Source organism: Tupaia chinensis, unplaced genomic scaffold, assembly GCF_000334495.1.
Source record: "Tupaia chinensis unplaced genomic scaffold, TupChi_1.0 Scaffold144328_1, whole genome shotgun sequence".
In the NCBI taxonomy this organism is placed as follows: Eukaryota; Metazoa; Chordata; class Mammalia; order Scandentia; family Tupaiidae; genus Tupaia; species Tupaia belangeri.
This window is the reverse complement of record NW_006204186.1, coordinates 11,282-22,314: the sequence shown is the minus strand read 5'-3', so window position 1 is coordinate 22,314 and position 11,033 is coordinate 11,282. Positions and strand designations below refer to the sequence as shown.

The 11,033-nt window shown below is 37.9% G+C and overlaps 2 pseudogenes; both read left to right on the top strand.

Annotated features, from left to right (window-relative positions):
* Window positions 1-4,315: 4,315 nt before the first annotated feature.
* LOC106733655 (olfactory receptor 4C15-like) lies at window positions 4,316-5,108 on the top strand (annotated as a pseudogene).
* A 4,345-nt stretch (window positions 5,109-9,453) lies between these two features.
* LOC102480706 (olfactory receptor 140-like) lies at window positions 9,454-10,508 on the top strand (annotated as a pseudogene).
* Window positions 10,509-11,033: the final 525 nt, after the last annotated feature.

Here is an 11,033-nt window from a genome sequence, read left to right as displayed (position 1 = left end):
GTACTCCTGTGTTCTTGGTGATAGCTTGTAACTGCACATGAAGTTCATAGTGCAGACACAGTTAGCAACAAAGCTGGGGACATAATAGACATGGTTGTTTCAAAGCAAATAAAAGAAGGGACCAGCAGTTAGCATAATGGCTATGTCACTGGACTCCCATGTAGTCGACCACAGTTCAAGTCCTGGACCCGGCGGCTTAAACTCACACCGGGCACATGTGCGTGCATGCCCAAGATCCTGAGAGGAGAATAGAGAATGGATTGCAGCATGGCCATCCCCTCTGGCGGGGGAGTGATTTCTTGCTTTCTATCTCTCTGTCTCTCTCTGTCTTTCTGGTGAGCACACGTGCCCTATAGCGAAAAAACCTCTCCAAAAAAAAAGAAAGAACAGATATTAATATGCTCATTTGTTTATTTTTAATTTTTAATTTTTTTTGGAGAAGTTTGTGCTATAGGGAACATGTGCTCACTAGAAAGACAGAAAGAGACAGAGAGACAGAAAATAAGAAATCACCCCCAAGTGGGGCATGGCTACGGTGCAATCCCTTCTCCTCTATTTTCCTCTAAGGATCTTGGGCATGTATGCACACACGCCTGGTGTGAGTTTAAGCCACTGAGTCTGGGACTCGAACTGCAGTCGACTACATGGGAGTCCAGCAACATAGCCATTATACCAATGCTGGTCCCTCATTTGTTTATTTTTTACTATCTTTATACATTTTTTCTGTTAACTCCACATGGCATTAATAAAAATCATGTTATATTTTATTTAGCAACATAAGGCCAATTATTCTTTTCCTCCAATTTTTAAGTGATGAGGTCCTACTATGTTGCCTAGCCTGACCTCAAACTCACAATCCTCATGCCACAGGCTCCTGAGTAGCAAGGGTGACAAACATGCATCACTGCATATGCCATTCACCTCTTTTGTTCTTTCTTTTCCTATTAGGTGCATCCATTCACTCGAGAGAGACACAGAGAGAAAGAAAATGAGAAGGAGAGAAAGTAAGAAAGCACTTCTCTCTAGGGGGAATGACCAGGCCACAATCTCTACTCCTCTATTTTCCTCTTGGGACTTTGGGTACTCATGCACATGTACCTGGCTTGTTTCCCAAATGGCTGGGTTGGGGACTTGAGTTGTCAGCTTTAACCATCACTCCACTGGCTTACCTAATTCACTTATTTTTAAACAAACATATAATGTATGTATAGTTATAAAACAAAATTTTAGGGGCCAACAAATGGCATAGTAGTTATGTTGCTAGACTACCACGTGGTTGACCACAGTTTGAGTCCTATTCCTGGTGAATTGAAACTCACAATGGGTGCTTATAAGAGTGTGATCAAGATTCCTAGAGGAGAATGGAAGAGAAGGGATTGCAGTGTAGCCAAACCCCAAGCGGTGATTTTTCATTTTTCTTCTCACTATCTCTGTATCTCTCTCTGGCCAGCACATGCTCCCTAAAGTAAAATTCTCTAAAACAAAAACAAAATTTCAGACAAATTAAGTTTAACAAAGTTTGTTTACTTTTTATCCAATTTTTTTTTTGAATGGTTTATACCTTAAGGTGTGTGCACTTGCCAGAAAGAGAGAGAGAAAGGGGGGGGATTTCTCTCTTTCTATCTCTCTGTCTCTCTCTGTCTGTCTGGCGAGCGCACGCACCCTATAGCAAAATTCTCTCCAAAAAAAATAAATAAATAAAAGAGAAAGTGATGTCTAAAAGTGAAAGTGAGGGAGAGAGGTAGAGAAATAATTGAGTAGGTTGCAGCTGGATGTTAGAGTACATGAATAACTTAAAGGGGGCACTCTGCGGATAGTGTGATTGGCTGTGATTTATTAACAAGCTCAGGAAAACAGTCTAACATATACAATGTCAGCTTATCCATAGGAATCCAAGTGTGGGAATACAGTAGTAGTTTTGAGCCAACATAGTTTAGTTTAACATTACGTATGCATGTAAAATATCCACACACAATTATATGCTCTTTGACTGATACATTCAGCTCTAGGATCAGGTGATGATGTAATTATCCTTTGAAGCTGTGGCTATGTGGAAGTAAGTCTAAAGTGGAATAATTATTTAGATGACTCATGAGAAAGTTTTCTGTGTGGTAGGTGGCTGGGAGGTTCTTTTAATCCCCAGAGGGCACGTGTGCTTAATAGAGAGAGAAAGAGGGAGGGAGAAAGAGAAAGCACCCCCTTTAAATTTGATGTGATCATGCAGCACTGCCTTCTCTTCTATTTCTCCGTCTCATTGATTTGGGGCAAGTATACACACATGACTCACACATTTTCCAAACTATTTAGCCAAGGATTTGAACCAGAGTCGGCTATGTAGAATCCAACTCCCTTAACTGTTAGGTTATGGTGCAGGACCAAGTGGCTGGCTTTTTAAGTATGATAATACTAACTACAATTGGTAGGGACTTTACCATAAGCAACATTTTCACATTTTCAAGTTGTCCTTCATCTTTTTTTTTTGGGAGAGGTTTTTGCTACAGGACATGTGCACTCGCCAGAAAGAGAAAGAGAGACAGAAAGTGAGAAATCACCACCCCCCCCCAGGGGGGATGGCCACTCCGCAATCCTTTCTCCTCCATTCTCCTCTCGGGATCTTGGGCAAGCATGCACAAGCGCCCGGTGTGAGTTTAAGCCACCAAGTCTGGGACTCGAACTACAATCAGCTTCGTGCGAGTCCAGCGACATAGCCATTACGCTAACTGCTAATCTCAAATTGTCCTTCATCTTAATCCTGGGAGATAAGCAGGTGAGCTATGTATAAACATCTACGGTTTAAGTTAAAGTTATGTAAATATAATGAATCAGACTGAGCTATATTATATGAATACTGGAAAATAATGAATAAACTTCAAGGCTAATATTTAAGGTGTTATATCTCTCCATTTCCTATGTGGTTGCTGCCAATTTGTATGTGTAAGTGACTGGGCCATCGTCTTCTGATTCTACATCATTTGCTGTGTTTCCTTTAGGAAGGTGCCTCATTCAAATATGAACAAAGAAATCACAGATGTTAAACTTTAAAGATGGATAAACAATGATGAAAGGCATTGCTGTTTTGAAGTTTTGCTGGAAAAGAAAAACAGTTCTTGCTGGAAAAGAAAAAACCCTGATTCCATGTTGATCCAGTGGAAAAGAACTGGGTGTTGGAGCCAGAGGTTCTATGTTAAAATCCCAAACCAAGTATCTGTTTTTTCCTCGAACTTAACCTCTTTAAGGGTGAGTTTCCAACCAGTGATGTAGGCCTAATAAGACCTTAGTCAGAATATTTCTTAAGCAATAGGTACTGAGCAATTGACTTATTTGTATTGCTTCACTTAGTCATCATAACAACATTACAAAATAAATTTTCAGGAACTTTTGTTCTCATTTTAAATAATCAGTTAAAAAGAAAACATCAACAGTGCACTCTTTTTACACATAAAGTGTAGAGCTAGGCACTTTTCCATAGATCGGACTTCTATATAAATAATAAATTGTGCAGCTTCAGTAGGTCAGCTGATAGGATACTGAACTTGCTGAAAGCCAACATGGCTGACTGGTTCCAGATTTTGAGCCAACCTGAAGCAGAACAAATATATGTGCCCCTAATCATATCTAGCTGGAGGGCAGTGGAGTCGGGGGAAGACAATGGCTATTTAGGGGTACCTGTTAGGGGTAACATTCTCTCTCTCAGAAAAGGAATTAAATTTAGAAAAAGGATAAACTAATCATTTAAAGACCCAATCAAGTTCAGACTTTTATAGAAATATTTGAGGATTACCCATGATTTGCAAGTGGCTATTAAACTTCATGTCATTTCTTCTTCTACTTGTAGGTAAGGCCATCTCCTGGTCAGGGTGGCAGGGAGTCAAACATGCTCTCATTCCATGGCAATGGCAGGTAGGACTAATGTGTCAGTATTGCTCTCCTCACAACTGAGATGCAGCCACCGAATGCTTTTCAATCATTCACTCCAAGAAGCAACTAGTAAATAAATGATCAAAGCTGGCATTTGAAATCAAATCTCTTCTCTTCTCTACCACATGTGGATTCTTCCTTTTCTATGTTTTGAAACATTGGCCCTCTTAAAGTATCAATAATTGATCTCCACCTCAATTCCTGTGACTTTTCATTGCTATCTCCACAAATTTCGGATTATGTTTTCTCAGTGGCAATAGATGCCCTCGAGATACTTTCGTGTAAGTGTATACCAACTTACTTGTGACTCTAATACTATAAACAGGTCTCGAAGTTTTTGCTGTAACTCAGATTCTACATCATCAATGGTGTAACTTCCATCCTTTTCTTCAAAGACATGCACAACTTAAGCTTGGTAACTGAGTTTGTCCTTCTGGGGCTTTCACAGAATCCAAATATTCAGAAAATACTATTTGTTGTATTTTTGTTTGTGTACATTGCAACCATCGGGGGCAACATGCTCATTGTAGTGACCATCCTCAGCAGCCCTGCCCTGCTGGGCTCCCCCATGTACTTCTTCTTGGCCTTTCTGTCTTTCCTGGATGTGTGCTTCTTCTCTGTTTTCACCCCAAAGATGATCTCAGACACCCTCTATGAGAGGAAAACCATCTCTTTCCAAGGTTGCATGCTCCAAATCTTTGCTGAGCACTTCTTTGCTGGGGTAGAGGTGACTGTCCTCACGGCCATGGCCTATGACCGTTACGTGGCCATTTGCAAGCCCTTGCACTACTCTTCTATCATGAACTGGAGGCTCTGTGGAATTCTGGTGGGAGTAGCCTGGACAGGGGGCTTCTTGCATGCCATGATACAAATTCTCTTTACTTTCCAGTTGCCCTTTTGTGGCCCCAATGTCATTGATCATTTTATTTTTCTCATTGAGAACCCATAGTTCTGAAGGGCGATGGAAAGCTCTCTCCACCTGTGGATCTCACATTGCTGTTGTGGTTTTGTTTTTTGTCCCATGTGTGTATGAATACGCACGACCTCCATTTGTTCTCTCCTCTGACAAAATGGTGGCAATATTTTACACACTCCTAACTCCCTTGCTTAATCCTTTGATTTATACTTTCAGGAATAAGGACATGAAGCAAGCCATGAGGAAAGTGTGGAAACGATTGAGAGTTGTCTGATGAAAAATAAAACATTAAACTTCAAAAAATTAGATGTAAAAAAGTAAAAATGGTTTTAGATAAAACTTTTGAAATATACTTGGTACAAATAGAGGTAATGTAATATTGTAGAAAAAACTTTATCGTGAGGCTCAAATATATTTTCACTCTGATCTCCTTCATCCATTGAATTTACAACTTACTAACATTATGTGTAAATTTAGGAGAACTGAATTTTATGTTGCTTTGAATCTAATAATTGAATAAAAGAGAATCAAAAGAGAAATTACATACTAGACTACCTGCTATTCACTCCATGTTTGAAAAGGCTTTGTGTAGGCAAGACAAAAATATCTTCAAGATTAAGAACAAAGACCTATTGAAAGTATGTATTTCAAATGGAATTACATTGTATCTAGGACACCAGTCTCAGTGACATTGATGAGAGGTATGAGGTTGCCTGCTATGTTCCTACAATGAGAATGAAGGGTGGAGATGGCAAATGAGAGTTAAGAGATACAAATTATAGCAAGAGAATGCCAAGAATAGATTTCACCATACTTCACTGTTTTGCTGGAAGACTTTGTAACAATTAACAAGTCCAGCTATCTAAGAGAAACTTCTTAGAGAAAAATCACACCTCAAGGTGAGGCCTTTTATTTATGAAGTGGAAGAAACTTGAGAAAGTTTTCTGGCGTGTTATTAAAAGTTTTTGAGCCTCAGTTTCTTCATCAATTAAATGGATTAAGAAGTCCTGAAATTTAAAATTTCTACAAAGACTTAAAGATACAACATAATAAAGATAATCCCTAGCTCAGAGAAAGTGCGAAAGAATTTATATTCCCTTATTAATTATTTATAAACATGAAGAATGGAGGCCCAGAGAAGTGCTTGAAAATAATTGATGAATTCAGTGAAAACTCTAAGAACGTGTTCATCTCAACTAATGCATACACCTTGTTAACATGCTATTTTCTAATCTTCATATCCCAACTCTTCTCTTTGCTTATTTATGTATTCATTATTTATTTATTTATTTTAACATTTTTTATTTCATTTTCTCTCTTACATTCAATCACATTATTTAGCTTACAAACTGAATATTTTAACATGTGAACATTTCTTTGTAGTCTAGTTGATAAAACTATAAAAGTATCTTTAACAGATAATACCACATTTCTTTGTCCCATTAATGCTTTGCCTCTCTATTTTTTTTTTATATGTCCTTCCTCAGACTCTACTCTTTCACACACACTATCTGGTATTTCCACCCATTTACTGTGTTTCTGTAACCTTTAGTCAATCGGTTTCAGTCATAGAGCTCTTGGCTTATTTAAAATAAAGAAAACGGAATTGTATAATCTTGCTTTAGTAGTTGTTCATTGTTTCTCTATAAATTTACGTCTTAGAACTTTTTGATTAATGAATGTAGTTTTCATGGAGACCATCTGTGTGTTTACATGAAGGAATGCATGTTTCTCTCCTTATGATTTTTTTTACTCACTTTTCTCACTTAACTTCTCCTCACTTTACAACTCTATCCCCCATCAGGAACCCAAAGTATTAGAAACAATTAATAAATCATTTTATTTTTAATAGTTATCAGAGATAATTAGAACTATAGATAATTAGAGCTTGTAATTATTATAATATACCTAGTTTATTGCACTGGAATAATATTGCTTTAGCTGAATGGCTAAGAAACTCGAAGTTTCATTTAAATTATGTAGTTTTAGTAGAGGTAATGAACAATTTAAAGTAGTAAACTTGAAATATTTATTCTATTTAGGGAAACACAATGTAAGTTTATTGAAAAACTGACTTTCAGAGAATCTTGTGGAAACTTTTGTTCAACATATTTAAAGACATACTCCATTTCTTTATCATTTTTGGAATCATTGACCAATTGATTTATTGTCTAGTGAAATTTCCACTTTTGAAAAAAAACTTGGCATTATCATACACAGTTTTGTGAAATGTCTAAGTTGTTAATGATCTTATCTAGAAGTATTTAACCTCTCCAACTTGCTAGCAAACAAGGTAGAGATCATCTTTCCATCCCTTACTACAGTGATGGACAATTTGAGTATGTCCATGGTACATATATGGTGAGTAATGTGATGATATAATTGATTCATTAAAAAATTGGTTCTTAATAAGAATAAAGAAAAATATTTTAATACTCATTAAAATAAATTCTAGATCATTTTACATGTACTGGACTCCCACATGTTTGACCACAGCAGCAAGTCCTGGAATTTAATGTCCATAGTAAGTGTCTAATAAATATTTTTGAGTAATAAAGCATGTAAGTTATTAATTATAGTAATCAATTGATTTTATTGAGTCATTGGGAAAGTCATGATGCATTTCTTGCTTAGAAAAACATAGACAAATGTGTCATTACTCTCCAACAACCTAATATAAATGGTTGTGTGTATCTCTAAATATGTGTACAGTACTTTACCTACCTTATGTAATAGTCTATTTCTTCTTGCTGTCCACATTAAAATTCTATTTTTAAAACTGGGAAAATAAGAGTTGCCTTTGTCTTCAAGATTATAAAATCTACCCAATAGTTTTTTTTTTTTTAATCTTAGTTTATTGAAGCTGAAAATTTACTGGGTGAAATTGTGTTAAATTGTATATGCAATCTAATTTTGAAGAATAAACAACATTAATTAATTATTTTGAAAGTCAAATTAGTAATACTTTTTCATAGAAGGAATTAATATTTTAAGAGATTTTCACCATAGGAAACGTGCTCATGAGAGAGAGAGGTGGAAAGTGAGAAATCAGCCCCCAGGACAGTGGCCATGTTGTAGCCCTTTCTCCTCCATTTCCTTCCCAGGATCTTTGGCATGCACGCACCTGCTCCCAGCATGAGTTTCAAGCCACTGGGTACAAAACTCAAACCTCAATCTGCCATGTAGAAGTCCAGCGACATAATCTCTACACAGTCTGCTGGAGCCAGGATTACTATTTTCTATTTTCATCTTTATTTATAAAACATACCAGAAAACATTAAGTTGGGAAGCACACTCTCATCAAGTTTATTTATGTTTCTCATAAAGAGGAACGTGGGAGGATGAGCACTACGTGAGTTCCAAAGATTAATATGCTGGAGAAGCATGTGTATTCTTTTTTTTTTTTTTTTGGAGAGGTTTTTGCTAGAGGGCACGTGCGCTCGCCAGACAGACAGAGAGAGACAGAGAAATAGAAAGCGAGAAATCACTCCCCAGGGGGGATGGCCACGCCGCAATCCCTTCTCCTCCATTCTCCTCTTGGGATCTTGGGCACACATGCACAAGTGCCCGGCGTGAATTTATGCCACCGGGTCTAGAACTCCAACTGCAGTCGACTATGTGGGAATCCAGCGACATAGCCATTACGCTAACTGCTGGTTCCGAAGCATGTATATTCTTATCCATGGTATTGTAGAAGCATGGCAATGCATCAAATATTTATTCATCACCAAATTGGAGCCAGCACTGAGGACCCTATGCCTAGTATTACATTAATCCAGTTAGGAAACAGCCATGAATAACTAATGGGTTATGGTAGATTCCAGGGAGGGTTTGTCTCCAGTGATGTATACATATCTCTAATCAGCCTGCTTGCAATGTCTATTTCTGAACCATATCTTTCACAATTAGAGCTCTGCTTCCAATAGACATTATCCTTATTTGTGTGAAATGCTTTACAGTTTACAAAATACATCTTATAGTTAAAATGTATAATATAAAGTCACATTTGCAAAGGAAATCTTGGAAGCAGAGGGCTCTGGAATGCCATCCAAAGTCACATGGATTTAGAGCCAGAAGAAAAATTCAGATCTCATTTATGTAGCCCAGAATTTCCTCAATAAATTACACATAAATCATGATATATATATATATATATAAGAGGTTTTTGCTAGGGCATGTGTACTCACCAGAAAGAGAGAGACAGAGAGACAGAAAGCAAGAAATCACCGCTCCAGAAGGGATGGCCATGCCACAATCTCCTCTCCTCCATTCTTCAAGCAGGATCTTGGGCACGCCTGCTATGAACCCAAGCCACCGGGTCTAGGACTTGAACTGTTGTTGACTACATGGGAGTCCAGTGACATAGCCATTAAGTCAACTGCTGGTCCCATGGTCCATAAATATTTTACAGGTAACAAAGACTAGGTATCAGAAGAGACAGGAAGCATTATGAAGGAAGTGAAAAGTAAACAAAGTAATTACTAGGGCTCAAAAACTATAGTAACTATACTACCTTGGTATTATGAAATTCCAACAGTAATCCTTTCATGACTAATTAACTGTATTTTACTTTTATCTCTTATAGCTAGTTTAGACCCACATAAGGTGTTACAATGTGAATGGGTCAACCCATGCCTCCCAATAACGTGACTGAACTTATTCTCCTGGGACTCACACAGAATCCACACTTGCAAAAGATATTCTTCATTGTCTTTTTGCTCATGTTCCTATTTACCGTGCTGGCTAATCTGCTCATCATCATCATCACTGTCTCCCTCAGCACCATCCTTAAGTCTCCCACGTACTTTTTTACTCACTTCTTATCCTTCATAGATGCCTCCTACACCTGTGTCACCACCTCCATAATTATCATTGACCTGCTCTACCAGAGGAGAACCATCTCTTTCGGGGGCTGCCTCACTCAGCTATTTGTGGAGCACCTCCTGGGAGGATCAGTGATCATCCTCCTCATTGTCCTGGCCTATGATCGCTACGTGGCCATCTGCAAGCCCCTGCATTACATGACTATAATGAGACATGGGCTCTGTCACGTCTTGGTGGTGATAGCTTGGATTGGTGTCATGCCACATGCCACTATGCAGATTCTTTTTATAGTCAACTTGCCCTTCTGTGGTCCCAGTGTCATTGACCCCTTCATGTATGACCTTTTCCCATTGTTGAAACTTTCCTGCAGAGACACCTACAGGCTGGGAATGTTGGTGGCCGCCAAAAGTGGAGCTATGTGCTTTGCTCATTTTCTCCATGCTACTCATCTTCTACGTAATTATCTTGAGCTCCCTGAAATCCTATGGCTCTGAAGGACAGAGCAAAGCCCTCTCTACATGGGGCTCCCACTTTACTGTCGTTGTACTCTTTTTTGTGCCTTGCATATTCACCTACACACACCCATGGCTATGTATCCCATGGACAAGTTGGTGACTGTGTTCTTTGCAATCCTCACTTCTATGTTAAATCCTGTAATTTACACAGTGAGAACACAGAGATGAAAAGTGCCATGAGAAGTGTGTTGAAGAGGAGAGTAACTCAGTCTGCTTACAATGCTAAGAAAGTGAGGATATATGTAAATAAGGAGGATTATATCCTTGCTGAGCTGCAAGAGAATCCACAACAGCTTACAGATCCTGACAAACAAAAGAAAAAAAACAGAAACTAACATATATTGAGCACATAATAGTGGTTAGGCTCTTTTCTAGATCCTTTTTTTGTACTTTACCAAAGGTTTTAAGTTTTCGTTCTAAAATTCTGGGTGAGCAATGGAAAAATCAACTGTATATCTTAGTTTGATGATTCTAGAGGATTTTTTCTCTAAGATTCATTGCTATTTTACTAAACTCTCCATACATATGTCATTTGAATTAAATGGTTTTTTTCTACTTCCAAAAGAGTTTATGGGAAATTATTATTTTTTCCCTTAGCCTTTAATAAAACAAACACAAAAAGAACAAACAAAAGCCTAGAAATCTAGATCTAGATTTTCGGAGGGTGAACAGCCATGAAGTGAGAAAACCAGTGCTAGTCTTCTTTCCCTCCCGCCTCCCTTTCTTCCTTTGTTCTTTTCTTCCTTCCTCCCCATTCTCTTCTCTTCCTTCTTTTTTCTTTTCTTTTATACCGTGAGTCCACCAAAAACCAAAAGATGCTCACTAAAAGAGGAAAAAAAAAATAATATCCTATCTCTAAG